Here is a 14,846-nt window from a genome sequence, read left to right on the forward strand (position 1 = left end):
GTAGTTGGCCGATCCTCCATCCTTTTTCTCTCTCTTTATCTCTCCTCTTTCTCTCTCCCCCCATCTCACATGATTTCACCCAATCAAAAAGCCTCTCGTGGGTGCCACTGTGCACTCACTGATTGGCTGGATTTTTGACACGTGGCACCACTGTTCACACACATGCAGATCAATGAATAGTAAAGGATGTCTCGGAAAAATTTTATAGGTCTGTAACTTTCAAACCACATGTCCAAATCGGGCGTGCCTAGTCTATGAACTCATATCGATGAGTAATTCATAATCATGCATGAGTCAAAGCTCAATTTTACAAGAATGAGAAGTCAACTTGGATACCCTTGGACAGTTTGGACCTCAACTTGTTTTGCTCATAACTTTCAAGCCGTAGCTTTGTTTTCAACATGCTACTAGTCTGCGGACTCGTGTCGATGCGTACTTTGCAAGGGTACTTTGGTCAACCTAGAATTCTATCTAAATCAAAAAGTCAACATTTGATTCATCTCGGTCAATGATGGTCAAACCCCGTCAACCTCAGTCAATTTTGAGAAATTTCCGATGTACTTCGGGACAGAGTGTTACAGATGACCCATCCTAAAATTTAGAAATTGAATTTAAATTTTATTTGGCTTGATTAGGATTGAGTAGTTGAACTGTTAATGGGCCCTAAGTTTGTTTTTTATTAGTTAATAATTTTGGTTCAATCAGTACACTATAGCATACAGCTCTTCAATATGAGTTTATAGACGGATGACGCGACTAATTATGAATTATGATTAAAAAGTTATGATTTTAGAAAGATTTTAAATATTAGTGTTTTTTTGTGTCCAACTCAGTTTAGGTTTTTGTCTTTTAGTGGATTAAAGATCTATATATATGTCGAGAACCATGTCGATATTAAACATACTTAAAAATATTCAAAAAATCCCAAAAATCTTCCCCAGACTACTGGAACTGAATCGGGACAACCTAACTCGTTTTATCACCAACTTGTTTGATTTATGCCATTTTTTGACACCATTATTTACACACTAACCAGCGAACTCGCCGAGATTGGGTCCACAAAGTCATAGTGGCACCTTTGTGGATTGCTGTTAGGTTAGTCGAATTTTTGGCCATTTCAGCTTGACCAATACCCTTTACCTTCCATTTTTGGATCCTTTGAACTGATTTCCAACCTATTTTTGTCTAGATTCCTCAGGTTTGAGAGATCCATCAACATCAAGTTTGATCAAATTTTTCGATGTGTTTTTCGGCCACCTACGATGTTTTTGGACCAAGGTCAGTTAAACTCTTGTTATCCATTCCACAAGCTTTCCATCAATATAAAGTTCATAAATTTTGGATGTCTTTGATAATTTTTTTATTTTTTGGTTAATTAGTTTAATACCTGATAAAAATTGAAATGTGTTTAGATACAATTAGACAACTTGGACAAAACTGAAGTTGAATTTGTATAATTAGGTACTAATGGGACTCAATACAATGGAAGATTTAATTTTATTAAATTGGCCCCTAAGTGAAAAATTCTAATTTTGGGTATTGTAATTTAGGGTTCACAGTATAATTGGACTATTCAATGTCTAATTTTAGAAGTTTTGGAGTTATAAAAGTTATTTTGGAATATTGGTATGCACCAATATCTTAGATTTGATTTTTTAAGACTAAAAAATATTTTATTATATTATAGGCACTTATACTGAAATTGGGAGCAACCCCACATAGGATTAGAAGTTGACATTAGTGGTATCAGTGAGTGACTTAGTATTTTTGAATGATTTTTGGGCATATTGGTACAATTATAGATATATGGTTTGAATATTTATATATATGATTCGATTTAAATGCATATTGTATACATGTATAAATATATGCTTTTACATATATGCGTTATCGTTTCATGTGACTTTTGATGTGATTTTAAATGATTTTAAATTCAAATGAGTTTATGGTAAACTTGGAAATTTGATATTTAAATATTTGGGCATTTGAATTGATGTTTTTAGTCTTTTTAATTTTTTTGAGAAAGTGGATTTAAAATTGTATATTTGTAAGTATGTTTAAATGTTTATATTTCAAAACGCTTAAATATGATTTATGGTAATATATTTTTCCCTATTGCTATTTATGTTTTGGTATAAAATGATGATTTTGAATATTTAGAGTATTTAAATAAATAGTTGGGTTTGAATATTAAAGTCTGTTTTATGATACTGTATTTGTTTGGGAAAAATAGAAAGTATAATTTTGAAAAAAATATTTATAAATTCTACTCTATTATTTTTAAAGGATATACCATATAATAATAGTGTTCTATTTATGTTATAAGCTGCTTGCAAGTATAGTCATTCTATGTGTAGTGGTGATATAATAGAATGTTAATGAATTATGTGCCATTCTCTTGGAGTGATGATGAGTTGTGTACCATTCCTTCGTGAACATAGGATGACAAGGTTATCATGATATGAAAGAATATGATTTTGAAAAGATTGTTTATAAATTCTACACTTTTGTTTCTAAAGGGTATACCATATAATAACAGTGGTTATACTTATGTTATAAATTGCGCACTGGTTTAGTCATTCTATGTGTAGTGGCAATATAATAGAATGATGATGAGTTATGTGTCATTCTCTTAGACTAATGATGAGTTGTGTACCATTCCTTTATGATCAAGGATGACAAAGTTGCCATGATATGAGAGAATGATGATGAGTTGTATGCCAATCTCTTAGCGTGATGATGTGTGGTGTGCTAGTCCCTCATGACATTGGTTTATGTATATCTCTTTACAATTTGGTAGTGTTAGTCGTAGGATATACTATATGTTTTCTCTCTGATATATATATTTTGGTGGTTTTATTATGTTTTGTTGTTATTTTTTTTTAAATTGTTCCCCTAGCTTCAACTTATATTTGGTGCACCTTGCGTTTAGGCATTATTCTTTGCCATGTTCATGTTTTATCGCTTTGCATACTTGTTTTTGTCATACTTCTCTACTGATATACTTTCCCTTTTTCCATATACTTTATTGATTTATCATTTATGTTGTTGTATTTAAATTTAGACTTGCATACTTCCTTTAGACTATTTTGGTGAATTAACCTAATATGTATAACTTTTATTTTATTTTCCTTTTCTTGGTTCTTGGGTTAGAGCCCTTAACGCTTTTTATTTTCCTTTTCTTGGTTCTTGAGCTAGAACCCTTAACTTTTCTACTGATGATTTTATGAGAACTTTTTTAATAGCATTTATGATATTTTATTTATACTATCCTATTGGACTTTCGGCGCCTGTTCAATGGGATTTTCCTATGTAAGACTATTTTGGGCATTTAGGAAAGGTACTAAAGGCAATCCTATCAGTGTCATTGATGGCAATAGTTGATTTGCAAATACAAAATGGCTCTCTTTCTGGCACCACCTTCGATTATTTAGCAAAGTCATAAGACTTTAAATATTTTCCATTACAAAGCTCAATTTAAAGGGTAATTTTCCATGATAAAGATAATAAATGAATAATGTTAAATGCATTTTCATAAAAAGAAGAAAGGAAAAAAAACTATATTTAATGATAATGAAATTTATTAAAACTTAAAGAGCAATTACACTTAACAAAGTAGTTACTAGCTAATGAGATATTAAATTTATAATTTAAGATCAAATTACAATCTAATCATAGCCATATTGGAATATCAAACTCCACATGCACATGCATTTAGACAATATATGTAGATACCACATACCAATGACATCTATCGATATTCTCAATATACTTTTTGATAATTGTTTTGCTAATTTGTGTATATGATAATTGTTTTTTTTGTTTATAAGTACCATATGGTATTATAGATTTTTTTTTTTTGGGGTATATACCATCATAGAAGTTGTACTAATACATTGAATCATAAGTTAAGGAATAAATAAAAAAAGGAAATTTAAAAAAGAAGCAAATTAACCATTTTTTTCTTAAAAAAATAATTGTGTAGCCAAAACTACCAATGCCCTATAGTATCTTTGGTAATTTTTCTGTAAAGTAACATACTTTTTGAAAAAAATTATTGACGACAATTATCGATATTACTGATACTCTTTTGGGTAATTTCTTTGTTAGTTTGTGCATATGGTAATTTATTTTATTTTATTTTTATTTAATAGGTCAATTTGTTTTTTTTTTCTTTTATTTCATTTCCTTTTTCTTTAGTACAACTAATATTAGGGCTACACAATGTAAATAATTGAGATATTGGTAGCCATGCACCCAAAACTTTGTTGAGGTTAACACACTGCAACTTAAACTTTTTTTCTTGCAATCTGCATGCTAAACTTCCATTTTGCTTGTATAATTGGCTTTCCTATTAAAAATGCATAACTGAATGATCACGTATTATGCACGTGCTTGTTAAACAAGGTTAAATTAATAATTTTACAACTTTTAGGCTTTGTTTGGAACTCAAAAAATATGGAGGAAAAGAAGGAAAAAAAAAAGAGAGGAGAGAGACAAAGAAGGTTAGAGAGACAAAGAGAGTACACAAAAAAAAAAAAGAGGATAGAGACAGAGAAAGTGGAGAGAAAGATAGTGACAAAGATGTGAGAGAAAAGAGAGAGACATAGAGAGAGTTATAAGAGAAAGAGGGGAGAAAAAGAAAAGGGTGTAATATTGAGGATTGTATTTTAGCAGCCTCAGATTGCATGAATTTAATTATGACATCTCGTCCCAAAATACATCGAAATTTTCTTCGCGTTGATCGAAGTTGATCGGGTTTGACCGCCATTGACCAAGGAGGGGTAATTTTGACTTTTTGTTTCGGATGGAATTTTGCGTTGACCAAGGCACTGTTGCAAAGTACATGTCATCTCAAGTTCGTATACTAGTATCACGTCGAAAGTTGAACTACCGTTTGAAAGTTATAAGCAAGATAATTTGAGGTCCAAACTGTCCAAAGATGCCAAGTTTGACTTTTTATTTATGTAGAATTTTGAGTTGACTCCTGTATGGCTATAAAATACTCATCAATACAAGTCCATAGACTAGTGGCATGCCTAATTTGGACATTTGGTTGAAAAGTTATGGACCTGCAAAGTTTTCCGAATGTCGTATTATTTTAATAATAACTTAAACGTGTGTAAAACATGTGAACAGTGAGTGCCACGTGTTGTGTTCTCAATCAGTCCTGTGAGTAAACAGTCTCATCCACGGGTGGTTTTTATTTGGCCAAAACGTGTGTTGGCCGTGTGTGAGAGAAGAGAGAGAAAGAGGAGAGAGGGAGGAGAGAAACCCACCCCTAACCACTGCCGTTTTAACCCTTTCCGGCCACCCCTTGCTACACGTGCCTGACCACCCTGTAGCCCATTCCATTTCCATCCAGTCAGTTGAGAATGATGGCCAACCATCCAGCCACGAGCCTGGATCGAGACAATTTCTCCTAAACCAAACCTCCGTTTGCTTCACCTCTAGTCCCGTTGTGACACCCACCCTCAAATCTACCTCCCCTCTAAATTTCACGGCCATTGGCCATCGGATGCTCCATCGGCGGTGAGCCTTTCTGGTGAGGTATGGCGGCTCGTCGGAAAACACAGTTTCAGTGATCCCACCTACCTTTCCCCACTAATTCGACCTTCCTAAACCCAAATTCGAGGTTGGTTTTCTCTAATTAACGATGGTTTGAGAGGATCGAGGACTTGAATTCTGAGAGCTTTCCGACGAGATTTCGACCACCACGGGTTCGATCTCCGGAAGGTGAGACTCGATTCCTCATCCTCATGTTGTAAGCTTCGTTTTGATATATTATTTGTAAATTTTGGACACCATTTGTGTTAGCTGCAAGTACCATGTATTATTTACCCGAATAAAATATTAATTTATTTGATCTTATATAATATTAATATTTTAAGAACACGTGTGGGTCGTAAGACTGATCCTGTGGAGGATCTTGATTGATATGCGTGCTCAAAGTGAGTGATCCACCTTTAAAATTATTTTGGGTTGATAAATTGTATATATTTTGTGTTAATTATATATTTGGAAATTATATTTCATGTATTAAATGTTTAATAAATTTCTATTTGAAATTTTGATGCTGAAATTGAATGATTTTTGAGAAATTATGAATTTAATTTTATTAAATTATTGCGGGAGTAAATTGTGGATTAATTATATTTGATAAAATGTTTTTATGTGAAATTATGCATTGTGAGTTTTATTGCGATTTTAATGTAATTTATAAAAAATTGATTTCTTTGAGAAATTGGGGAAATATATGATTTGGAATTATTATGCTTAAAAATACTTTATTTAAATATTTGATTATTGATGGAGTTTTAATCACTGGTTTTAAGTGATGAATTTTTACGGATGATTAAAAGGAGAAATGTGGAAATATTATGGGTTTAAAGGTAATGTGAACCACAAGATTTGAAAAGTGGAACTGATGAGATTTTGAGATTTGAAAATATAATGATTTATGATTTTTAGATGCACTCATACAGTACTGGTGTTCTGTACGGTATTTATATGGATATGATTAGCGTGCATGATTAGGCCAATGGACCTGAGGGCTGGCATGGTATAATGCACAATGAGCATCAACCACCCCCTCCATGGCCAAGATGATTGTTGATAGCATCGGCCTGGTGGGATGCCACAGTGATCGGATGCAGGTTCTCTCTTAACCTCCCTATCAGGCAGTGCTTTGGGACTCTGAACACCTATCGGACATCACTGGTATATAGTATGGTGTGTTAGAATATTTTGACATGATTTCTTAAACAAAATATGTTTTAGAATCATATTTTAAAAAAATTTAATGACTTTAATTGTATCTTATCATATCTATAGCAATTGATGGTCTAAATTCTATTGTATTTTATTTTATTTTACTTCCTTCATATTTATGTTTGAATTGTGCTTACCATGCTTTTATTATTGTTAATTTATTTAATTAATTGTACACCTGTTCATTGTAATTAATTTTGCTTTCATTTAAATTTATAAGTTTAGATCTTTAATTTATTGTATATATTTGCAATTTATTTGATTAATTATTTTCTTGATTTTGGGGTAAATAGATATCGAGTTTTGTGAAATGTTTTAAAGGGAGAACATTTCTAACGGAGTGGATTGTGAGAATTTTGATACAAATATTATTTTCAATTATTGTTTATTTTTATTATTATTATTGGTAGTAGGGGTATACTCGGGTCGGGTTGGTCGGGTTAAGAGGAAAACAATAACTGACCCGTTCAAATCGGGTTGATCAGGTTTTTATCCAATCCAACCCGATGATCAATAGTAACCCAACCTGACCCCACCCAATACTAGTCGGGTTAGGTTGAGTTGACTAATCAGGTTGGACTTTAAATTTGGGCCTAAGCCCAAATGTTAAATATTGAAAATTGGGTTTCAAGTTGGGTCGAAGCCCAAATGATAATGTTGATAATTTTTCAAAAAATACTCATAAAACTTAGAACAATTACTAATTTTGAACTCCCTAAAAAATCAAATTACTTTAAAACAAGAAATTACAACAAAAAATAGTCATAATAAACTCTTTACAACTCAATAATATTAAATAACATGTTACAAATTAATACAACACACATATCAAATAAATATATAGATATATATATATATATTATCCAATCAAAGCTTCAATCTCTCCAAGCCATTATAATTCTAAAGCTAGATTAAAGTCTTCATTCCAGCTGCTTCATTCTATTTTACAACACAAATAACCATAAACAAATAAAAATATATATACATATGATTAAAACATAGTTTGCTTACCACCAAACTCAATTAAAAGATAATTTCTTCATGCATTAATCAGAAATTCCAGCAGCTCTTGTTTCTAAAACAAAAAAAAAAAAAACAAAGTATTAAAAGACATAAAAGTTTCATTTAAATATGTTAATGGATGTAAATATTAAAATAGAATGTTAAATTAACAAGTTAAAAAAGTGCCTAACTCAAGATGTTGACAAATAGCAAAACATTCATCATAAGCACGGTCACGGATATCTAATGGGAGTGGGATTGCACTAAGCCAATTTTGAGAGTAAATCAAAGCTTTCACCATTTTTGGAATAAGTGAGCTCCAAAATGGATCTAAAATGCATCCTCCAGTGCTAAAAGCTGATTTGGAAGTTACTGTAGACAATGGGACAGCAAATACATCTCGAGCCATAGATGATAGAACCTTAAATTTTGTGGAATTCAATTTCACCAATCCAACAAATCAAACAGCTGGTTGTTGCAATCCTCTATAGGTTCCATTAAATATCTATCAACCTCATTTTTTATTGTTGAAGTATTGTCCACTCTCCTTTTATTGTACTCCCATAATAAATCATCTTCATCATCATTGTCTCTCTCATAAACCTCAAAATTAGTTTCTTTAACATTCTTGGAGGATTGACTATCAATTGTTGATGTATCACTAGCAGCATAAAAATCAAACAATTGTCCCAAAGTTTCTTTCACTCTTTTGATCATTATTTCACACACATCACTTAAATAAAGTTTACCAAAACTAAAAATCATATAATCTAGCTTGTATCGAGGGTTAAGAACAGTAGCAACAAACAACAAATTGTTAATCTTATCAATTGTCCCCCAATACTTATCACATTTTAGCTTTATATTTTCAGCCATCGTACTCAAAGGTCCATTTTTTTCCAAAATACACCTACTCAATTGTTTCTGAATTTACAAAACTCTAACACAAAAAAATGAGATCTCACATGCAAAGAGCCACTGAATTTCAAAGTAATATCATAATATCATAAAAACTTCTTAAAAATTTCAGAAACAAATTAGCCTCATTCCAATCTTGTTCTACTGGTGGTTCATTACCAAAGTAACTAAGGTAGTATCCATCCTCTTCCTCCATCCTCTCAAAAGTTTTTTGAAGTTTAATTGCATTTTCTAATATTAAATAGGTGGAATTCCACCTAGTTGGCATATCCAAAGATAAGAGTTTTTTAGACTCTATCTTTTCTTTTTCAACACATGCTTTAAACGTGGCTAACCTTGATCGTGATGATCTAACATACCTCACAGCACAACGAATTAGATCAATTGAGGTAATGTGATGCTTCAATCCATCACTCACAATCAAATTAGTGATGTGAGCACAACAACGCATTGGAGGAATTGACCATCTAAGACAAGACCATTCCAATTTTTAATCCTCTTTCTAATGTATGTAATGGCAACATCATTTGCCGATGCATTATCCATAGTGATAGTAAAAACCTTTGTAATCCGCCACTCAATCAAACAACTTTCAATTAGTTTACCAATTGTCTCACCCTTATTATTAGCTATTTGACAGAAATTTAATATTCTCTTCTGTAATTTCCATTCATTATCAATAAAGTGAGCTGTGACAACCACATAATTAATATTTTAAACAGAAATCCATGTGTCTGGGGTTAAGCTAACCATTGGTGAGTTATTCATAAATAAATTTCTCAACTTTTTCTTCTCTTCCAAATAAAGTTGATACATATCTCTAGCAATTGTAACTCAAGATGGTGGATCAAACTTTGGACAAGCCACACTACAAAAATCTCTAAATCCCTCTCCTTCTACAAATGTAAATGACAACTCATCTCTAATAACCATTCTAGCACATGCAACCCTACAAGCCTCTTTACTAAATCCCATAGCAACAAGATTACTACTACCAGATTCACATTCTTTTTTACTTCTAAAATAGAGTATCTTCTGACTCATATCCTCTTTTCTATGTGGATTCTTTTTACATTGACTCAAATGATTCCACAAAGTATTAGTCCCACATTTTTTAGTATTACATGCATAATCCCTATCACAATAATTGCATTTACACCTATCACTTCCTTCAATTTTACTAAAACGAGCCCAAATTTCAGAAGTTCTTACCGGTTTCCTCTTACTCAAAGTGGATGGTGGAGGTACATGAGAAGAAAAAGGTGGTGGCACTACTGGTATATCACAAGTGGCTGGTGTAGTGCTACACGCTTCAGTTGGTGTAGGAGATGTTGTTGGTGGAGTTTTAGAAGCATTAGATTGAATTTCATCCATCTAAAAATTAAAATTACAATTATAAGAATCAAATCATATTAAGAAGGAAAATATATATAGCAGCAGCTAGCTAACATAAAAAAGATAAATAATAGAATAAATAAGCAAATATGTACAAATATATAAAATATAAATCATTATAAATTATTTCTTTGTCCAAGTGTAACCATATAAATAAATAGAAAATTATGGTTCAGATTAACTATAATTAATAAATATGATCATGTGAAAGTGAAACCATGATAAAGATTCCATTAGAAAGTCACAAAGCAACCAAAAAAATTAACAGTACTACTTTTTGACAATAAAAGACTTTTCTACGTGAGAAGAGATTAAAGAGACAGAGAGCAAATGAATTATAATTGCCATTGGTGACTTTCTACTGCAAATTGTGCCAAGTGCCAACCACTACAAAGGGGATAATAAATTATTCATGTCCTAAAATGATAGAAGGAAAAATTAATTATATAATGCTACATCATTATTTAAAAAAATTTTAACAAACAAGAAGCAGCTTTTTTAAAGCTTAAATATTGCTTCTAATAGTGTTTGAACAATTTTTGGTGGCAAAGTCAAGTTAGGGACCGAAGAGCCTTAACTTGTAAACGGATTAGGATTTTCTTCTCTTATACATTTCATTTGGAAAAAACAAACTAGAGCACAGCAAAAGAATAAACCAAGCAGGAAAAAAAAAAAACAAAAACAGAGTAATAATTTTTCAAACACGATGGCTTCTATCGAGAAAATTTTTGAAGATCTCGATCCCTTGTAAACTACTAGACAATGCATGAACATCAAAATGAGTTCCAACTTTTCAAAAAAGTGACATTGTTCTCATAACCAGTTGTACACAATACAGTTGTAAATAATCTTTACGGTCAACAAAAGGAACAATATGTCTCATATACACACATAACAGCTATTCAGTCCTCCACTTAAACTCACCCACCCCCACCCCACCCCAAAAAACAGAAAAAAAATATTTGACAATATATTAAAAATACTATTGTAGCCTTACAACTATGCAGGATATGTCAATAAAACATTAGGCAAAAACAATCTAAAATGACAGACAATCCAAAAAAAATAAATAAATACATGAATAAAAAGACAATAGTATGCTTTAGAAAGTAGAAACGGTGAGAGTGAGATCTGTTTGAACCTTTTTTTTTCTCAAGAGGAAAAAATGCAGAATGATAGATCAGCTGAGATCTATTGCATGATACGGTAGATCAGCGCTTTCTGATACAAATTTTAAGGCAGGAGACGAAGAGGAGTCACTGAGAGAAGACGCAAAATCAAGGGCAAGAAGTCAAAGAAGAAGCAAAACACGTGATTTGGGTTTCAACTTTCAAAGAAAAGCAAAACACGTGATTTTTTGTTTTATTAAACTTTTTTTTTTAATTAAAGCCCATGACACAGTATAGCAAGTGAGCCCACCAAACAGCCTGTTTCTTTAAGCATAATACCACCACACAACGAGTTGAGTTGGATTTTTCGAGTTTTTTAATTTGTAACCCAATACCCGACCTGATGAACTCGGGTTGAAAAAAACCAACCTGCAACCCGCCCAGATTATATCAGTTTTCTTTATTAGTAGATTGGGTCGGGTTGGGTTGGTCGAGTTTATCGGGTTACCATATTTTTTGAACAGTCCTAATTGGTAGTAGACCGGGTCATTCACTGAGATGATTAGCATCTCATATTTTTAAATTTCGTTTCCCTAGGCCCAGGTTGTAGACTTGGATCGATTGAGTGAGCTCGACTACTTGTTCATTTCAAAAATCCGAGAAGTCTTCATTCGTCACTTTCTGTCTTGTAATTTCCTTTCTACTTCATGTTGTAACAACTATCCTACTTAGAATTTTATTAACGCTCTATATGCTATGTTGGATGTAATATTTAATTAACTATGCGCTGATTCTCTGTTAATTTTGAAGTGTTGCAAATGTGGAAATAATTTGTAATAAAGTGGGAGGAATAAGGTGGTGCATATAGAAGTGTATTTTTCCGTGCAGAGAATTTTGTGGTAAGTCAAACCCTTAAGGGAGATGCTACCGAATTTTCCATTAGAGGGTCCGGGTAGAGATTCTCTCAGATCAGAGCTTGTCTAGGGTTCCGATGAGAAAACTTGGATGGGTCGTGACATTAATGCATACTTGTTGTTTTAGGGGCAATGTGGCAATGGAACCTCCTATTTTATTTGGTTTGGCTAAGGACTTTATCAACAGATGTTTGATTCGTTTGGTAGATCATGGTTAATTGATTTAATTTCTTCTCCTAAGGGCTGTAGGGCTCCCTTGCATCTTTTATATGCTGATGATTTGCTCATTTTTAATAATGGTTCTTTGCCTAATGTTAGATTGATGGCTTAGCTTTTTACTTTTTATGAGAGTTTTTCTAGTCAAATTGTGAATTGGAATAAGTCTTTTATTTACTTTAATAAGTTTTTTTTACTGAGGTTAGTAAATAGGCTTTGTTAAATGAAGTTGGTATGAGATGTGGCTCTTTCCCTTTTGTTTATTTAGGAGTTCCTTTGTTTAAAAGGGAAGCTGAAGTCTTTACATTTGCATCCTATGGCGGATAATATTTTATCTATTCTTTCTTCTTGGAATGGGAAGCTTCTTTCTTAATTTGTTCATACTTTTATGATATATAGTTGGCCTATGGTTCGTTAAAGTATATGAATATTGTCATTCATAATTTCATTTGGACTGGCTCTATTCTTCAATGGAAGTATATTTTATGCCTTGGGAAATTTGTTGCTCTTTTATTAAGGATGGAGGCATTGGTGTTAAAGATTTAATTCTTATGAATAAAGCTTTGCTCTCAAAAGTGGCTTGGAAATTCATGACCAAATCTTCTTTTGTTTATGATTTTCAATGAGCCCATTACACTGGTTTGTTAAACAAGGGGTATGCTAGTTATATTTCTTCTTCAGTTTAGACAACTATTAAAGATGCTCTCTTTATTTTGAAGTCTCATAGCAAGTGGATTATTGGTGTTAATTCTTCTTTATCTTTCTAGAAAAATAATTGGCTTGGGGTTCTTTAAATTGACTTAATTTCTTTTCATGATGTGGTCCCGAATTGGAATGCTCAGATTAAGGACTTATCAAGGCCAATGGGATCATGGTATGTTTTGGAGGTTTTTAAGATTAAATTCTCTATTATTTGTTTTGTGATTGAAACAACAAAGTTCTCTAATTCTATTTTCGATGTTTTAGTGTGGATGTTGGATACTGATGGTGTGTTTTTTATTAAGAGTTGCTATAGTCTTTTAGCAAGTTCTCAAATGGCTTCTTTATGAATGAAGCATATTTGGGCCCCTTTCATGCCTCCTTCCCGTTCCATCTTTTGTTGGCATCTTTTGTAGAATTAATCGATTGCCTATGAATGATATTCGATCTCGAGATGGTTCTTGTTGCCTTCTAGATGTCATCTTTGTAAGGTTTGTGAAGAGTCTATCTCTCCTTTTTTTTTCTTTCTTGTGCTTATGCGCAATGTATCTGGGATAATTTTTGACATTCTTCCATACCCGTTTGAATTTAACATCTTCTGTTCAGTTGTTCTTTCGAAAGGCTATGGAGGTTAATACGAGTTCTCAAGTTTTAATCTTTGGAAATCGAAGGTCATTGCTAGTTTGGTTGCCATGTGGTTTGCCATAAACTCTTTTGTCTTTAATGGTTTGATTATACCTTTTGCTAGATCTCTTGGTTTTGTTTAGAAATTTGTTAGAGAAGCAAATATGGTTCAGCACTGTACGATGCATAATTCTATTGATGATTTGCAATTTTTGCATACCCTGTGTGTTGCAGGTAGGCCTGCTAGGGTTCCTAAAATATTTTTGTGGTTTGGTCTACTCTGAAGCTAGGATGGATCAAGTTAAACACAAATGGTACTTCAAAGGGTTGTCCAAGTATTACAGGTGGAAGAGGTGTCTTCTGCTCGTCGCGAAGGTTTGTTAAACTTTGTTTTATGGCTTTGTTTGGCTTTTGCTAGGCATTTGAGGCAGAACTATTAGCTATTATTTAAGTGGTGGATTTTATAAGAATTTTACTCGAAAGACTTTATTTGGTTTGAGTGTGACTCCATATATGTGTTCAATGTTTTGAAGTCTAAGTCTTTTAAATTGCCTTGGTATTTAAAGGCTTAGTGGGCTAATTGTCTATAGTTTTTAAGTTCTATAACCTATATTGTTTCTCATATTTTTTCTGTGAAGGCAATGGAGTGGTAGATATTTTTTCCAATGCTACTTTGAATGTTAATGGTGTTAAATGGTTTCAGTTATCGAATTATTTTTTAGTGTCTCATTATAATGATTTGTGAGGTGATAAGACTTTTAGATTTTGTTGATGATTATTATTATTATTTAGATTGTGATACTCTTTTCCCTTTATTAGTTTTTCCCACTAGGGTTTTGCTATAGAGTTTTTAAGGAGGCCAAGTCTTTGGGTTAAAATTTGGCTTCAGCATTGTATTTTCTTGGAGATTTTTGTATAATTTTTGTTTTTATTTTTTATAATATTTGCTTAGCTGGTGAAAATTTTTAAAGGGTGCCAACCTAGCTAGGATGTCCTAGTTCTTTTTTTTTTTTTTCCAAGTAAATAAATATAAAAATAAGAAAATAAAATCAATAATTATATTTTTATTTTTATTTTTATTTTTATATTTGACCAAATTAAAAAAAAAAAGCATAAAAATTAAATTTTATTTTTATTTTTTTATAGTTTGGTCGTAAAAAATTGTTATAAATTTTTGGTCTAAAATTATTTTATTAAT

This window comes from Ziziphus jujuba, chromosome 6 (assembly GCF_031755915.1).
Source record: "Ziziphus jujuba cultivar Dongzao chromosome 6, ASM3175591v1".
In the NCBI taxonomy this organism is placed as follows: domain Eukaryota; kingdom Viridiplantae; phylum Streptophyta; class Magnoliopsida; order Rosales; family Rhamnaceae; genus Ziziphus; species Ziziphus jujuba.